General features: G+C 45.6%; 1 pseudogene; it reads right to left on the bottom strand.

Moving 5' to 3' along the window:
* Positions 1-8,104: 8,104 nt before the first annotated feature.
* Positions 8,105-8,657, bottom strand: LOC138297016 (choline/ethanolaminephosphotransferase 1 pseudogene; annotated as a pseudogene).
* Positions 8,658-13,810: the final 5,153 nt, after the last annotated feature.

Genomic DNA, 13,810 nt, shown 5'->3' with positions numbered 1-13,810 from the left:
TTTACCTTCTGATTTAGACGTTTTTTTAGAGAAAAGTCCTTGTCAATGGGTCGTCAGCGGGTTGGGCTATAGGCTGGATCTGAAGGTGGGCTTGATGAAGCCAGTCTAGTAAAGCGTGGGTCCTCAGTGGGAGCCTTGGCTCAGGCACAACTTGGCACGATGGTAGATATGCTCCAAGTGGGCAAAGTCCAGAATCTGTACACAGGAAGGTGTCATCAGTGGTCAGATGCTGTTTGACATCGGCCTCTGTGAAGTCCCTCTAAGTTCGGAGCTGAACATGTTTCGGGAATCAAAATCTTTCCAGCGGGGGAAACCAGGGGATTGAATCCAACTGGCAATTTGACATTGGCTGCTACAGCTCCAGGGTCAATAACAGTCTTCGCCGGCTCTCTGAAGGAAAAGTTCTGAAAACATTAATAAGTGTTCAGATTTGCACGTTTTTAGATCATAGGAATACACGCTAACAGCAGTAAATAGTCAAGGACCTTGTGGACACCACTTTTGGTTTAGGACACACTCTTCTAGAAGGGTACAGGACACATCCAGTTGGAACTAGTCAGCTCTTGGAATATGTAGGCTTATTGCAGCTTTTCTAGCACTGTATTTTAACAGGAGGTCAGCCAACTGTCCTCCGGAGTTCACTTTTCTACCCTGGGTACGCATGGGAGCAGGTCCAGCCCTTGCCGTCTCTCTCCACAGGTTTAACAGCAGGTGCAGTCCTTCTTCTGTCTTCCACAGGTCGAGATGTGTTCTGAAAAAGTTATTTAGTGGTGTCATATTTACGTCTGGCACTAGCCTGTGAATGGGGGAGATTCCCTGACTAATAGAGACAAAGTTCCCAGAGGCAAACCTACCCATTTGACATAATTTATTGGGGGGTTGGCTCTAGACAATTCCACAGAGCTTGTTAGATAATATATTTATTTTTAAAAAATAAAAATAATTGACACAGATACCGCAATGCATTGAATCTTGACAGCACCATCAAAAAAGCCACAATAATAGATGTTTCCACTGTAATTTACATCAACGATGTCACATTTTGTGAACAAAAACAAAGGGCAAATAACAAATTGGATTTTAATTGAACTGAGTCTTAACAGTTAGTCTGGTATCTCTGTTTCACAATCCAATCTCCTGTTCAAGGCGGCTTCAAAATAGACACATAACTTGAATTTCACTGAAGGGGGCAAAAGGAATAAAACAATAAAGCAACTAGAATTTTCCTAGAAATTTATGACGGAAAGTCTTAATTTTATTACAGACACGGAGGCGAGTATTATGCATTTTCTTTTCTTGTTAATTAAATAGCAGCAGTCAAGAAAAAACAACACCTCCCAGAATGCCAAGGGAAAACAGGCCAATGGGAGACAAACAGTAGTTTGAAGAGTCCACCAATCACAGAGCATTAAACCCCTAAATACGTATCTTGACTGTGAACAGAACCTCTTTTCTTGTGCGAGGGTCAAACAGTATGAAACAAAGGTAGGATAGAACAAATGATGCAAAAAGCCATAACAAAAGCCAGTAAGTCCTGACAAAAGTTCAATAACCAGATCTCAGAAGAGGAGAGAATGACATCCGAATGGAGACGGTACAGCTGAAGAAGTGAAACCAATGAAGATGAGCAATGATGATCCGCTGAATGATGATGATTATGATGAAGCTTGTGAAGGAGTAGTTGGTGCTGGAAGGGAGGGAAAAAACAATCATAGCATTAATTGTTGAGGTGGTATAATACTCGCCTCCGTGTCTTTAATAAAATTAAGACTTTCCGTCATAAATTACTAGGGAAATCTACATTTTATGGCAAGACCGGAGGCTCATATTATGCTAGTTTAAAGCAAATTAATAACGTCTAAAGCAGCATAATGTACAGGTTTGCAATAAGACACTTTAAACACATTGTCGTTAGACCAGTCAGCCGATTTGAGAATATCCTCCAAACGGGGACCAGCCCATAAAGCTTTGGAGGCCATAGCACCTCTAGCAGAATGGGCACCAAAAGCGGAGGTGTTAATACCAGCTAAGGACATAATCCATTTAAACCAACGGGCTAGGGTTGGAGAGGAAACAGGTTTGAAAGGTTTTTTTAAGGAAATAAGGAGTCGGGAAGCAGAGGAAGATCTCAAAGCTGCTGTTTATTGTTCATATATTTTTAAACATTGACCTACACAAAGTTTAGGGTGGTCAGGAAAATAAAGATAAAATACTGATGACAAATTAGATTTTGTGAGTCTATGAATATTAAATAAAACCCCAGAAGGGGTCAAATGACGAGCAGTGATATCAAGAGCTCTAACATCTGAAAGACGCTTAAATGAAGCTAAGCATAGTAACAGCCAATTTCGCAGACACTTTTTTCAATGAAAGCATATAGTTATCAGGCCACAATAAAAACAGATGAAACACAACGTTAACATCCCATAATGAACTTTATTTGGGTAAATAAGGATTAGAAAACTTTACTCCCTTCAATAGGCGACAAACCAGAGGATGTTCCCCAACAGGCTTACCGTTGATGTAAGGGTGATAGGTAGAGATTGCCGATCTGTACAGATTAATAGTACGGTATGACTTACCTTTACTAGCTTCAGCTGCAAGGAAATTAACTATGAAAGTTACATCTGCTGAAAGGGAATTGATACTTTTTCCTATGCACCAGCTATGCCATAAGGATAAAGCTGAGCTCTAGGCCTTTTTTGTGCCTGATGCCCAGGAATATTCAATGTAGTTTGAAGCTTCTGCCGAAATAGCAGGGGCTGGTTGGGGATCTCCGACAAGTTCCATGCTGAAAGGGAGAGAAGGTTGTCTAGAATCAAATTGTGAGAAAGACTGAGGGGATTGGTGAGAAGGTCCGGAAAGGAGGGAAGGAGAAAAGGGGAATCTATTGCCAACTCTAGAAGAGAAGGGAACCACACTTGGGATTGCCAGAAAGGAGCTATGAGGACTACTACTCCTTGTTGACGTCTGATGTGCGCCAGGAGCCTGTTTATCGTAATGAAAGGGGGAAAAGCGTAGTTCAGAGATGCTTACCAATCCTGAGAGAAAGCATCGAAGGCTAGAGCTAACGGATCTGGACACCAACTGAAGAATTGGGGTCTCTGAGTATTGAGACGTGACGCAAAAAGGTCTATCTGGAATGGACCCCATTTGCAAGAAATAGCCTGGAAAATTTTGGGATGGAGTTTCCAGTCGATGGAATCCTGGAGGAAACAAGAATGCCAGTCCGCTACGGTATTGAGATTGCCTGGGATGTATTCCGCTTGGACTGAAATTTTTCTTTGAAGGCAAAACTCCCAAAACCCTTTCACTAATTCCGCTAAAGGTTTGGATCTTGTGCCTCCCAGATGGTTGATATATCTGACTGCTGAAATGTTGTCCATTCTGAGAACAACTGAACAACAAACTCGATCTCTCGCCATGCTTTTGTCCGCAAAGGAGCCGGCAAGCATCTCTAGACAGTTGATGTGCAACCGTGACTCCTGAAGAGACCATGTGCCCCCATTCGAGATTGTACCACACTAGGCTCTACAACCAGAGAGGCTTGCATCGGATTCTAGATCTGGGGCTTACGCAAATTTAGTCCTGCCGTTACAGGCGTCTAAATGGTCCATCCACCATTGGAGTTCTGCTCGTGAATCGTGATCTAAGACCACATTGTCCGTATAAGCGAGAGCCCTTTGAAGATGACGTATTTTGAGTCTTTGAAGGGCTCTGTAATGAAGAGGACCCGGAAATATGGCCTGGATGGAAGAGAAAAGAAGGCCTACAATCCTTGCCAAAGATCTGAGGGATATAAGCGACTTGCGTAGGGTGTGAATAATTTCAGACTTTATAGACTTTACTTTTGCAGGAGGAAGATGAAGAGTAGCTGACACCGAATCTACGAGGAACCCTAAAAACTCTATGCGTTGGACTGGAACTATAGATGACTTTTCGTTGTTTATGAGGAAGCCTAGATCAGTGAGAAGGGTGGAGGTCAAGAGAAGATGAGATTGAAGGAAAGTACACTTCTGGTTCATAATGAGGATATTGTCTAGCTAAATGATCAGTCTGATACCCTGTGCTCTGAAGAAAGCTGCGACCGGCCTCATGAGTTTTGTGAAACACCAGGGAGCTGAAGAGAGACCTAAAGGTAGGGAAGAAAAATGATAACATTGATTTGTCCATTCGAACTGTAGGAATTTCCTGGAATCTGGATGCATAGGAACTGACAGGTAGGCGTCCTGGCGGTCCAAATGAACCATCCAATCGCCCTGAACAAGAGAGTCTCTGAGATGTAGAATAGTCTCCATTTTGAAGTGACGGTAAACCACAAATTGGTTGAAATGTTTTAGGTTGATGACTGGGCGCATCTTTTTGTTCTTTTTCTGGACCAGAAATATAGAACTGATGAAACCTGAGGGGTCTAGCTGACAGGGGACGATGGTGTGTTTCTGAAGTAAGGTCTGCATTTCCGCTGATATTGCCGAAGTCATCTCCTGGGAAAATTTGGAAGGCTGAGGAAAACGAATATGAATAGGCTCAGAGTAGAGCTCGATATTGTAACCTTGAACAGTGTTTATAATCCATGGATCTGATGTTATCAACTGCCATTTTGGAAGGAACAACAAAAGACGACCCCCTATAATAGGAAGGCCAGAAGAAAGACTTACTGGTTTGGGCTGCGAGTCTGGAAGCTCAGCTGCCTTTGTTGCGGAAACAGCATCCTCTTTGTGGATAAAATTGCGGTCTGTACTCCTGGTAGGAGGCATTGAAGGCACCACGGGAACCCTGGTTGTTGTATGAGCGGCCCGCAAAGTGGTTCCTACCTCTGCCGGCCCTGGCAAAAACCCGGCTGTGAAACATCTTTTTGAGGGACTGTTGGGCCTTGTCCAATGAGGCAAAGGTTGAAACATATTTGCTCAACTCCTTGATGAAGGAATCCCCAAAAAGGAGCCCTTCTGCCTTGATGCCTGGGTCTAATACAGCCAGATTGACTAACTTTGGATCCAATTTAAGATGGAGGCCTTTCCTTCATTAATGGGCAATTGCAGCATTAGCATTGCCTAGTAGACAAAAGGAACTCTGAACCCATAGTGAGAAGTCCACTGGATCAATGGGACAATTGTCCAGACAGGCAGCTTCAGCCAAATCAAATATGCGGGTGAGAGGACCCACTACATCCAAAAGCTTGTCCTGACATGTGGACCAGGCTTTGCCCACGCCCTTACGTGGATCTTTACTAAACTTGGTAAAAAAGGTAATAAGGGAAGGGTCAATAGCTGGGGTGGATGTAATATTAGATGATAAAGAAGGGCAAGGGCATTCAGAACGGAGTTTGGCTCTGGTTTGTTTGTCCAAAGATGTGCGTAGCCTAGATGCCACATAATCACCCACATGATCCGCAGGAAACCATTCTGTAGAGTTAGGATGGCGAATATCATTTGGGTTGAACATAGGAACCCCTTCCGCATCAGATATTACTAGAGGTTGACTAGCCTCTTGCGCCGTAATCTTTGCTTTCTTTGAAGGAGGAGGAATTACAGAGTCGTCATCATCTGAATTGTTTATATCAGAGATGGAATCTGTACCATCATCATCAGTATCCAAAATACTGGAAATCATAATAGGCGCAGTAATATGCTTGGATTTTTTAGCGCACTTGAGAGACGATTTAGAATGTATAATAGTTGAACCCTCCTTAGAAGGAGCCTTGTGAGGAGCCGCATCCTCTGCCTTTTGTGAGGTAACCTCACTAACCAACGCCTTTTTAGAAACATTTTTGAAGATAGGGCGTTTTCTGCTTTCCCCTGTAGAGTGGGCCAAAATCGTCTTGGAAACCAAGCTTAACATAGAATTTTCTAAATTGTTTGATAATTTATTAGTAGAGGTTGACACAGCTTGCTCTACAGAACATTGAATGAAATCACTTAGTTGTTATTTAATCTGTTCATCCTCCTCCAAGCCATTCTTACTCAAAGAGCCCTCCATTTCCATTAAAAATGAATTAAACAGGTATTATTGTTGAGGAAATACCAGAAAGAGTTAAGGTCCCTTTAACTGTAGACAGAACTAACTTGGCTCTGCCTATGGGTGGAGAAAAAAGTCAGTACCTGGTGAAGAGAGACGAAATTGGGACGAGGAGCCAAGCAGGTATGAGGAAAATGTCCAAAAACATGGAGAATATTCACCAAATCGCTGTTTCTGTCAAGCGTCGACACAAAATGAAGTCGCACTGAGAGAAACGGCCGTTTAGAATGCCGGTGAGGAGCCAATACCGCGCGCGTGAGAAGAGATGCGCTAGGATAGAAATATGCGGCTACAAGCCGACTAGGCATAAACAGGCAGCAAGAGTAACGTTGCGTGCTCGGGAAACATGCAATATGATAAACAGACACAATATCAGTGAAATATATGAATAAAGATAAAACGAGCAGAAATGTGAAATACTTATCTTTGCGAGCACCAAGAAAAGAGGGCTGCTCACAGTCAAGATACGTATTTAGGGGTTTAATGCCCTGTGATTGGTGGACTCTTCAAACTACTGTTTGTCTCCAATTGGCTTTTTTTCGCTTGGCCTTCTGGGAGTTGTTGTTTTTTCTTGACTGCTGCTATTTAATAAACAAGAAAAGAAAATGCATAATACGAGCCTCCAGTCTTGCCATAAAATTAAGAAGGGTTAACAATAAGAATCAAATTGAAGAATAAAGTTGCACAGCATTGATTATAAATTAGGTTTGTTCTTAGTCACTGCATTTTCTTTGTTGTTTTGATGTTTACATTAATTTTTTAAGCGATTTCCTATTTTTCTTCATGATGGCGGTCAGTGGTGATTAGAGTGGGTAGATGTAGTTTTAATCCTAAACACATCCATGTGAAGCTGAGATGCAACCTGATTACATACTCTGACACAGTAACGTATGAGCTCAATCAGTGAAAGAACTAGATTGATCCAGAGTACAATATATTCATTTACAAAGCTGTTAAAAAATTGGTCAAGGAACAGGAGTGCTGGACCACTGAAAGATGTGTCATGGAAATGCATTTAACTTTTTGTCATATGCGCATCCGCAAGCTTATTTGTTACTTTGGCAGACACAAATCCAAACGCAAGTTTACAAAGGCCGATGTCTTGTAGATCATCACAGATAACACGATGACCAAGCCTATATGGCGCATGGGAGAGAAAACGCTTCTTCATGCAATGATTGATCCATCTGTGAAGATTACTCGAAAATAATTATTGCAGGAAAATATAGTTCATGCTACAGTGCACAGAGCTGGAAGGATTTTTATTTGAATATTCAAAACGGTTATCATGCATCGGCGGCCACCACATAACTCAAGGGGTGGGGATTGACGGAGAAGAAGTTAAAAAAGAAAAATAAATCTTTGCCTCTGTCCCTGCCGCCTCATGCTCCTCTTCTTCTGGTGTCCCAACTTAAGTGCTGGGACATCAGCACAGGCTGTCCAGCAATCCTTGCGATGCTTTCATGCAAAACCTAGTGTGAAGGCAGCGGCAGGATTGGTCTGAGTGGCATTGACCGATACAGCCCTGGGGTCTGTGCAGTTTCTCAAGCCCAGCTGTTCAACACAACCTGAGACGGCTGGCCAAACACACATGCGCACTTAGGTGCACTCTCCCCTCCTCCCACTCTGACCTCCCATGGCCCAGCCCCACCCCTCCCTGCACTGCTGCCTTTGCCAGAAGCAGAAAAATAAAACAATAGTATACTATCATTTTAGTTTTCTGCTTCTGGATCTGCCAGTGGGGTGACGCTCCTTCGCCAGAGCGAAGGAGCTGCCCCTGGTATTTGGAATGCCAAAAAGCTGGTCCTCCGATCTCTGAAGGCAAATATGTGATTATGATCAGGGCTGGACTGGGAACCCAAAGCAGTCCCACTAATTTTGTCAGACCAGCCCCAGTGTTGGGGATGGGAGGGGGTGGTCAAAGCACTGCTGCTTCTGTCCCTTTGCTACTGGGGGCTGATGATATTGCAGCACTGCTGCAAAACCGGCCCCCACCACTGAAAAACCGGGCCCCATTCTTCCATATTGCAGCACTGCTGCAAAACCGGCCTCCACCCTTCCAACCTCATGGGAAAATGCCCGATGGCCGCTACGGCCAGTCCGGCCTGATTATCATGAGGATTTTTACTTCAGTCACATTAATTAGTCCAAAACACAAGGTTCCAGGGATGTAAATTTGCCAGTGCGAGCAGTGAAACATAAACATTCCAGCAAAAGAACAGAAGAATATCCAGTCTGGATTTGTCCCGAATTGCACCGCAGTGTTTCTAAGACCAAAAAGACTGTAGGCAATGAATCACAGCCGTGGTCGAACAGCTCCCTCTGTGGAGAGCTACTGTCAGTTCTCCTTGCTTGCCTCCCATGTAAGGCATCAAGTGACTGGTAAATAAAAAGGCCTAGCGCCCAAGACAGATATGTCCATACAGGTGCCTGCTCCATAGCTGTGGAGCCGTTGTAAACTAAACTCAGAGTGGTACAGATGTTTATTACATACAAATGATTGTAATGAGGTTTGGTGCAATCCCACCTGGAACTCTCCCTACTAACCAATCCTAAAACACTTGAAACTGTTTTTCCAGCAGCTACCTTCCAGCACTTTGATGTCTGTATTCTTCCAATTGTTTTAACTGGTGCCGTGACATCAGTGGTGTAGGCAGCCCCACCAGCTTGCTCAACACATAGCCTTTTGCAAGGACACGAGCATAGCCACTGGAGGACTTGGCGTGAGGATCCCCAGCATGTTGCCTACGATGGGCAGTCATGGATTTTACGATTCCTGAATTTACATGGATAATACGCCCCTGATAGGGTTTACAAGGCTTCATTCAGATCCACCATTAGATGAAATTCTGATTCCTTGCTACTCTGTGGCATGGTTCAAAACTTCCTTGGCAACTGCTTTCATCGTGGCCAAGGCAGAGATTGCAGGAACTAGGGAAAGAGTACTGGTTGGAGATGCAGATATCTACTTTGCCCCACAGTGCATTGTTTTGACAAAATTCAGTAGGGCAGGACCTTTCATCACCTGGACAGAGTTCTGTGCACACACCAGAAGTCTGTCTATGGAAACAAGGAACTGACCCTGCAAATCAGTTCTGAAACAGGTTTCCCCCACCACCACTGGGATTCGTCCCACCCTGGCTGCCAATACAGTGAAAACAGCAGCCCTAGGTGTAAGTTGCATCTGGCTGTGAAATTAAATGCTCTTTTGAACCTTATGCAGTTGGTAGGCACATTCTCCTCGATGAGAGGCTGCAGGCGGGCTCCTCACCACCTTTCTGGCATTGGGGAGGAGGTGAGGCAAAACCACAATGATACAGGGCGCTTCCTGTGTCTGCCGTACTCCACAAATGGAGCGCTCTTCATGCACTCTAGGATAACAGAGAGGAGCTCTCCTCACTTGCTAAGGTAAGAGAATGGAGCGTTCCCAAAATAGCACCTACAGAGCTTCCCTCGTGCTGGGAAACCAAATGGCAAAGTGCCTTTCCTGAGCTTCGAGGAAGGGGAAATGCAGGGAAACAGGGGGAATGCCACCCAGCCCACGAAGACAACAAGAGGAACAGGTCTGCAGGATCCCAACAACAGGCTAGCATAAGGGTTAATAAGGCAGTGGCAGTTCCTCTCAGTGACCTAGCAGGTAACAGGCCAGCACCACAGAAGGAGTCCTAAGGCAGTTCCTGGCAAGTCCTTTCAGCAGCATTCAATGTCCAATTCATTAGTCGATTGGTGTCTAACATTGTGGGGAAAAAAAAACCTGTACTTATACTCATTTTGCCCAGTCTCCACAAAAGGGGGAGAAGGGGCTCCAACCAGCACTAATCTGTTCCAGGAATGTCCCCTCTCTCCTCCTGCACTGGCTCCAGACATCAATTTGGGGCAAACAAGCCCTTTGTGTGAGGCCAGGGCACAGCCTTTACAAATGCAGGTGTGCCCCGCCTCTCCCTCTCCCAGCCCAGAAAGACCATTCAAAATGCAGATGCATTCTAGTGACACCTCCACCCTCCCTGTTTACAGACCGTATTAAATGTATGCACAAAGCCTAGCTGCCCCAGATGTGGATTGGAGTCAAGCTGCAAAACACCAGAGTCAGAAACACAGAGAAAAGCCCGCTTTCTTAAAGCGGCATTTTTATGATGGTAATATAGAAGATTAGGGGCCAGATGTAGGAAACTGTTTGCGACTCGCAAACGGCAAAATTTGCCGTTTGCGAGTCGCAAAACGCAGTTTCCTATGCAGAAATGCATTTTGTGAGTCGGAACCGACTCGCAAAATGCATTTCCGACTCGCAAATAGGAAGGGGTGTTCCCTTCCTATTTGCGACTCGCAGTGGAGATGCAATACCATTTGCGACCGCGTACGCGGTCGCAAATGGCATCGCAGTTACCATCCACTTCAAGTGGATGGTAACCCACTAGCAAATTGGAAGGGGTCCCCATGGAACCCCTTCCAGTTTGTGACTGGACCCAAAAATATTTTTTCAGGGCAAGGAGTGGTCTAAGGGACCACTCCCTGCCCTGAAAAAATACCGAAACTAAAGGTTTCGGTTTTTTTTAAGTGCAGCTCGTTTTCCTGTAAGGAAAACGGGCTACACTTAAAAAAAAGAAAAACTGCTTTATTTAAAAGCAGTCACGAACATGGAGGTCTGCTGACGACAGCAGGCCTCCATGTTTGCGAGTGCCTATACTCGCTATGGGGCCGCAATTTGCGACCCACCTCATGAATATTCATGAGGTGGGTCATTGCGACCCCATAGCGAGTCGCAGTCGGTGTCTGAGACACCGTACTGCATACCAAATTGTGAGTTGCAATTTGCGAGTCGGATGGACTCGCAAATTGCAACTCGCAATTTGGTTTGTTGCTACATCTGGCCCTAAATATCCACCTACGCCAACAAGCAGCAATTCTCACCACCATTACACCCATACCGAACACGTCTACACTACCCCTCGTAGATTAGACAATACCACTTAGACATATGTTAGGGTATTTCTAATGCAATCCTATGAGAGAGGCAGCACTCACAGTACTGAGAAACTAGATAGGCTGTTTGTCACTACCAGGACCGGACACACAACCAGGCACATGTCCTGCCTTTTAGCCACATAGGGCCTACCTTAGGGGAGACTTATATGTAGTAAAGGGAGAATTTCGAGGTTTCACAAGTAGATTTAGATGCCAGGTCCCTATGGCAGTAAACTGTGCGCACAGGCTATGCGGTAGCAGGCCTAAGGCAGGTTTAAAAGGCTACTTCTGTGGGTGGCACAAGCTACGCTGCAGGCCCACTAGTAGCATTTAATTTAGAGGTCCTGGGTATAGGGAAACCACTGTAGAAGGGACTTACAGGTAAATTAAATGTGCCATTTAGGTATAAGCCAATCATACCAAATTTACAAGGGAGAGCACATGCACTTTAGCACTGATCTGAAGTGATAAAGGGCCAGATGTAGAAAGGGTTTTGCGCCTCGCAAACAGCGAATAACGCCATTTGCGAGGCTCAAAAGCCTCTCCGGTATGCAGAAATGCATTTTGCGAGTCGGATCCGACTCGCAAAATGCATTTCCGACTCGCAAATAGGAAGGGGTGTTCCCTTCCTATTTGCGACTCGCAATGCTATTCATTTTCATTTGCGACCACGAAAGCGGTCGCAAATGAAAGCGCAGTTACCATCCACTTGAAGTGGATGGTAACCCAGTCGCAAACGGGAAGGGGTCCCCATGGGACCCCTTCCCCTTTGTGTCTGGAAAAAAAAAAAAAATTCAGAGCAGGCAGTGGTCCAATGAACCACTACCTGCCCTGAAAAATACCGAAACAAAAGGTTTCGTTTTTTTTTCTAAGTGCAGCTCGTTTTCCTTTAAGGAAAACGGGCTGCACTTAGATAAAAAAAAACTGCTTTATTAAAAAGCAGTCTCGGACATGGTGGTCTGCTGTCTCCAGCAGGCCACCATCCCCGTGAGTGCCCATACTCGCAATGGGGTCGCAAACTGCGACCCACCTCATTAATATTAATGAGGTGGGTCTTTGCGACCCCATTGCGAGTTGCAGAAGGTGTCTGAGACACCTTTCTGCATACCAAATTGCGAGTTGCAATTTGCGAGACGCACGGACTCGCAAATTGCAAGTTGCAATTTGTTTTTTTGCTACATCTGGCCCAAAGTGCTCAGATTCCTAGAACCAACAAAAAGAGGTCAGAAATAATAGGAGGAGGAAGGCAAAAAGTTTGGGGATGACCCTGCAAAAAAGTTTTTCGAGGCCAGAGCACATGCACTGGGGCCTGGTTGGCAGAGCCCCAGTGTAGCGTCTAAAAACTAACAAAGTCAGTCCACAAATGTGGGTGATCATGCAAAAGAAGATATTTTCTTACAGGTGTTATCCTCATTATTTTTTCTGTGAGATGAAACTAACCTTTGTGGTGAACTTATACACAGTTGGTAAGGTAGAAGATTAGGGGCCTCATTCTGACCCTGGCGGACGGCGGAGGCCGTCCACCAGGGTACCGCCGCTGAATGACTGCACCGCGGTCAAAAGACCGCGGCGGCCATTCAGACATTTCCTCTGGGCCGGCGGGCGCTCTCCAAAAGAGCGCCCGCCGGCCCAGAGGAAATGCCCCTGCAACGAGGACGCCGGCTCAGAATTGAGCCGGCGTAATTGCAGGGGTGCGACGGGTGCAGTTGCACCCGTCGCGTATTTCAGTGTCTGCTTAGCAGACACTGAAATACTTTTCGGGGCCCTCTTACGGGGGCCCCTGCCGTGCCCATGCCATTGGCATGGGCACGGCAGGGGCCCCCAGGGGCCCCGCGGCACCCCCTACCGCCATCCTGTTCCTGGCGGGCGAACCGCCAGGAACAGGATGGCGGTAGGGGGTGTCAGAATCCCCCATGGCGGCGCAGCAAGCTGCGCCGCCATGGGGGATTCTAAGGGAAGCGGTAAACCGGCGGGAGACCGCCGGTTTGCCTCTTCTGACCGCGGCCGAACCGCCGCGGTCAGAATGCCCTGCAGGGCACCGCCGGCCTGTCGGCGGTGCTCCCGCCGACCCTGGCCCCGGCGGTCTTAGACCGCCGGGGTCAGAATGACCCCCTAGGTCCCCTTTACTGAAAATGATCATTGTGCAGCAATACCAGAAACAGGAAGCTCAACTTTCAGGAGAAACATGAAGCTATACTGTAAAGGCCAGTACAGGAAAACAGGAAGAGGCCTATGGGCTGTAAGACATTGGCTACTGCCAAAGCAGTGATGGTATGGACCTTCCTTACAAGTCAGGACTAAATCAGACTGCTGAAGTGTTGTAGAAACAACTTTGGGATGCAGGAGATTCACACTATAAACCACTCTGTGTATGGTACCCCCGCAATGCTGAATGGCAACAATTATAAACCATAGATACGGATGCTTGAAGTGTCTCAGTACATTGACGTTTCTTTGCCAATTATCCTAGCCAACACCCGTTTTGCTATCTTGTTGGCTTTTATCACAGGTTTGGTTTCTGTTATTATTTTACTGGGGTTTTCCATATGTCATATATGAGAAAGGGAAAAACATTGTAATTGTAATACGTGTCTGGTGGGACAGTTGTTTTATATCAACACGTGCTCTTTGTGAACTAAAAATATAGATATTCTCATAAAACAGTTAAGAAATGTGAATGTATTGGGACACTCCCTTCTCTGGATACGGTACGAACCTGGTTCTTTAGTTTATAGTTGCTGTAGTTTTGGGTCCAGGTGTGCAGGCTTCACATCCATAACAACAGAGGCATGTTAGAGAGTGTTCAGAGAGGGCTTGCAAAATGGATTATTGG

This window comes from Pleurodeles waltl, chromosome 5 (assembly GCF_031143425.1).
Source record: "Pleurodeles waltl isolate 20211129_DDA chromosome 5, aPleWal1.hap1.20221129, whole genome shotgun sequence".
In the NCBI taxonomy this organism is placed as follows: Eukaryota; Metazoa; Chordata; class Amphibia; order Caudata; family Salamandridae; genus Pleurodeles; species Pleurodeles waltl.
Note: the sequence above shows the minus strand (reverse complement) of the source record. Positions and strands in the feature narration are given on the sequence as shown.